Raw genomic sequence first — 4,810 nt, 5'->3', positions numbered from 1 at the left:
TACCCTTTTTGGACAGTTGCGCATAAATAAGATGCGCCCTATGTAGATAGTAGCCCCTGAGACTCTGTGTGTTGTCAAAAGGGACGGCACGCAGAGGATCATAATCCCAGGTCTAATATGCCGCCTTCATACGTAGGTGGCGATGTGTCCGGTGGCAAGCCGGACTGACGAATTTGCCGAGCTAAAGCGGGAACTTGACGTGGCAGATGCCGACATCGCGCTTGTCAACAAGCGGCTTGACAAGGCACAAGGTATGTAATTCCTCAGGCGGCACCTAGTAAGAGGAGCTTTATGCCAGTATCTTACAATGTGTGCGCTTGATGCAGATGGTGTTGCTGCCATGGAGAATCTTCAGGCGGAACTTGCCCGAGCCAAGGAGCAAGCCAGGAAAAGTGATGCGGCTGCCGGAAAGGCAATTGAAGAGCTGAAAGCCGAATAGGCTGCTCACTGCCGAAGCAAGAAGGAAATGGCTGAGATGGCCGTGAAGCTGAAGAACGCTGCTGACCGTTGAAAGCTTCTTGAAAAAGAAGATTGGGCATAACAGACGGACCTGGAGAAGGCCATATCCGATGCCAAGGATGCTCGCTCTGCAATGAGAGCTATGAAGGAGGAGCTGCATCAGGCCGGAGAGATCGCGGCTGGAAAGCCTAAACATGCTTCGTTAGACCGGATGTGGAGTACGGCGGACACCTATCTGGATTTGGCAGCGAGTGCCGCAGATGCGGCCGAACACTTCCGAGATCAAGAAGATCGCGAAGTGGAAAAGCTCTTTTGGTCGCAGTTCCACAATTTGGAGCGTCCACTATCATTAGCCGATCGTTTGGCCGAATGGGCCGAGCTAAATAGGTTGTCCGGACTCGCCATGAAGTATGTCATGAGTCATCTGTGGCCAGAGAGGCCGGAGCCAAAAAGTTATTTCAACTTAGTGCAGCAGTTCCTTGGTGCGGTGTCGCATATCAATGCGATGAAGAGGTCAGCGTGCATAGAGGGTGCACGGATCGCTCTTGCCCGTGTGAAGACATACTGGGCGGAAATGGAGGCCACCGCTGTTGCATCCCCAGACTCGGATGGAAGCCGAGTACCTGCTGAGCACTATTTTCAGGAAGTTCTGCAAGGTGCTCGTTTAATAGAGACGCAGTGCTCGAAGAATACTATATTCGAATAGCATATATTATTGTAAAACAATATTTTGATAAATTGTAGAAGCTTTTTATACTTGTGCCTGCAAGTATTATAATACCTCCTGTGCGGCCGTTTAACATATATGTATATATAATCTGAAAGATGGCAGTCGTCGGCTTCAGCCCCCACGCACATAATGCGGGGGTGTTCGCAGAAGGCGCATTTTCACACTTGATCCAACGTATTGGTCCTACAAAGGAGGTGATAGCGCAGCGAACTAGGCAATCGGACTATGATGCTTTATCACTTTCACTTAGCCATAGGAGTTTGACAGTGAGGCTACTTATATAGCCCCTGGTGGCGCCTGCGCTCGCCCGAACTCGGGGCGCGTATGTGCCTGGCCGGGAAGCGGCCCTTCGTTAATGCGGAGGAATCCTAAAGATTCCAGTAAGTCATCGAGTGGTTGACCAGTCTCACGCTATATCATGACAGTCAGTTTTCGGCTTTCTCTACTGAGGTGCTCGCCTGGCCGAACCGGGGCACAATCGCAGTAGTTCTCCTGGTGCCGCCTTAGCCGATAGAGCGGAACGTAAGGTAGAAAACACAGGAGCCGGGCAAACCCAACATTTGACCAAAGACATGATTCGGAGCTGATGCATATAAGGCCAAACTCGCGACGCCGAACACTCCCTAAGGTATTCGGTCTTTATGAGGGCGGGCGGGATAACGCCCTTAGTAATAAGCCCCTAGTGTCCAGGTACGCGCAAAACTCTGACGTGGCCACATGCCAAAATGCCAGCCTCCTCCTTGGTTATACCAAGAAACCAGGGGATGTGTATCAACAAGAGACAGTAAAAAAGGTTTACGCAGGGTCTTAATCTGAAAAGAATCCTTGGAACGGGTCCCTGCTGCACGTCTGCGCCTGTGTCTCCGTTGTGCCGTATCCTGGACGGGCGTAGCACGGTGTTCATCTGTAAAAGAGAGGAACTTAGTTTAGGAAAGATCGTGCCGAACATGAGTTATACTAAATAAACGAAGTATAAATCGAAATGGGTAAAATTGAGCTTTATTGTCTCTTGTTTTATATGCGCGGAGCCCCTAGTACAGGGGTATACGGCTATTAAGCCTTTATCAATTGTATGTTTATGCCGGACTCGTCTAGCCGTGTCCGTGGTCTTGACGACCTGTTTAGGTGCTTTGGCTGGTGAAGCCGCTTTATTGTGGGGCTGTCAAGGCAGCCGCACTGTCTTCCGCGCGGGGGGAACACTCAATGTTTTCCCTTTAATGAGATGATGCCTCGTGGACCGGGCATCTTAAGCGTGAGAGATGCATAATGCGGTATTGCGTTAAAGCGGGCGAAAGCTTCGCGTCCCAGCAGTGCTTGATAGCTACTTGAGAATGGGGCGATGTGGAAAGTTAGCTGTTCGCGACGGAAGTTATCGGGGGAGCCGAACATAACTTCTAGCCGGAGAGAACCCATGCAACGGGCATCCGGGCCTGGCGTTACCCCTTGAAAGGAGGTTTTGCTATGGCGAATTTTTGTTGGGTCTATCCCCATGTTGCGGATTGTGTCCTGGTATAACAGGTTTAGACCACTGCCGCCGTCCATCAGGACATTTGTAAAGTGGAGTCCGCCGATTATTGGATCTAATACCAAGGCAGTCCAGCCTGCGTTCCGGATACTTCTAGAGTAATCCTGATGGTCGAAGGTGATCGGTTTTAACAACCATTGGCGAGACTCCTTTGGGATAGGCCGTATGGCGCGTATCTCTGTTGGCGCCATTCTGTTCGTCACGTGAAGTAAGTTTACTGTTTTGACTTCTTGTGGGAAATCCTTTTGTTTCCTGGTGCTCTGCTTGTGGGGTTCGTCGTCGTCCTCACTTGGTGTGTCGAGCCCCTTGTGTTCGGCGTTGAGTTTGCCGGATTGCTTGAAAACCCAACAATCTCTGTGGGTATGGTTCGCAGGCTTCCCGGGAGTACTGTGTATTTGACATATCTTGTCCAAGATTTTGTTTAAGTTGGATAGCTCGTCCCTGTTATCCTTGAGGGGCGGCTTTCTCTGATTCTGCCGCGAGCTTTTGAATCCGGCGTTGACCGCCGTGCTCTTTGGGCTGTTTCTCTTATTCCGGCGCTGGTCCTTGTTGCGTCGGGGTTTTCCGTTTCCATCCCTAACTTCGGATGTACTTGGGTCGCTGGTGCTACATCTTGCCAACCAGCTGTCCTCTCCTGCGCAAAAGCGGGTCATGAGGCTTGTTAATGCGGCCATTGTTCTTGGCTTTTCTTGGCCGAGGTGTCTGGCGAGCCATTCGTCTCGAACGTTATGCTTAAAAGCTGCTAGGGCTTCGGCGTCCGGACAGTCGACTATCTGATTCTTTTTAGTAAGAAATCTGTTCCAGAATTTCCGGGCTGACTCTCCGGGCTGTTGAGTTATGTGACTGAGATCGTCTGCATCCGGAGGGCGGACATAGGTCCCTTGAAAATTTGCCCGGAAAGCATCCTCAAGCTCTTCCCAACTTCCAATGGTGTTTTCGGGAAGGCTTTTGAGCCAATGCCGGGCTGGCCCTTTAAGCTTGAGGGGTAAGTATTTTATGGCGTGGAGGTCATCTCCTCTGGCCATGTGTATGTGGAGGATATAATCCTCGATCCAGACCCCAGGGTCTGTTGTTCCGTCGTACGCCTCTATGTTTACGGGCTTGAATCCCGCTGGAAATTCATGGTCCAGCACCTCATCGGTGAAACATAGGGGGTGTGCGGCACCCCTGTATTTGGGTGTGCCGTGATGTTCGGATATTTGTTGTGTTGCATTGCTTACTAGAGCTTGCTTTCTTGGCCCGTAGATAGATCTGGCTGGGCCATCTTTTTGATGCGGATCCTTTGGTGGATCGCGTGCCGGCTTGTGTGCGTCGCCGCTTGCCGCTCCATGCTGGCCATGCGGTCGTCTATCCGACCGGGTGGCTTTCCTATTTTTTGACTGTGGGGGCTCTAAGGCCTCCTCGTCAAATTCAGGCAGTAGCTTTCGCTTTGGATAGCTTTTTGTGCGGCGACTGCCGCCATATTTGTCTGCGGTGTTGCGTACTTTGCTCCATCTGATTCTGAGTGCATCTTCCGCAGTTTTGAGCTTCCGCTTCTGCTTTTTCAGGCTACGCGCAGTAGCGACGAGCCCTTCGTGGAGGTTCTTCTGCTCCATGAGCCTATCCGGCGTAAGGTCGTCCGGACTGTTGTTTTCGCCGGGGACGGGGTGTTCGGTTTGTTTATCCAAGTTGCCCTGTTCGGACGGTTGCTCGAAGGCATGTTCGTCGTCCGCCGGCTCGTCCTGCTCTATGGCTGGGTCTATATGGCTGCTGTCTCTGTCGAGGCGGGGCTTGGAGCGGCGCTTACGTCGCCGCTTTGATTGCTTTTCGAGTGAACGATCCCTCGTTGCATCCCTGTGTTCCTCGTCGTCGCTTCCTTTGGGTGTGTCCACCATGTATACATCATGAGATGAGGTGGCTGTCCAGTGCCTTATAGGCGTTGGTTCATGTTCATCTCCTACATCGTCGTCCATACCGTCGATGTCTTCGGAGTCGAAGTCGAGCATGTCGTTTAAATTATCGACAGTGGCTACGAAGTGGGTGGTGGGTGGGCTTTGAATTTCTTCATCATCCGCATCCCAACCTTGTTGACCATAGTCCGGCCAGGGCTCTCCTAA

The sequence above is a fragment of the Triticum aestivum genome, chromosome 2A (genome assembly GCF_018294505.1).
Source record: "Triticum aestivum cultivar Chinese Spring chromosome 2A, IWGSC CS RefSeq v2.1, whole genome shotgun sequence".
Lineage (NCBI taxonomy): Eukaryota > Viridiplantae > Streptophyta > Magnoliopsida > Poales > Poaceae > Triticum > Triticum aestivum.
Note: the sequence above shows the minus strand (reverse complement) of the source record.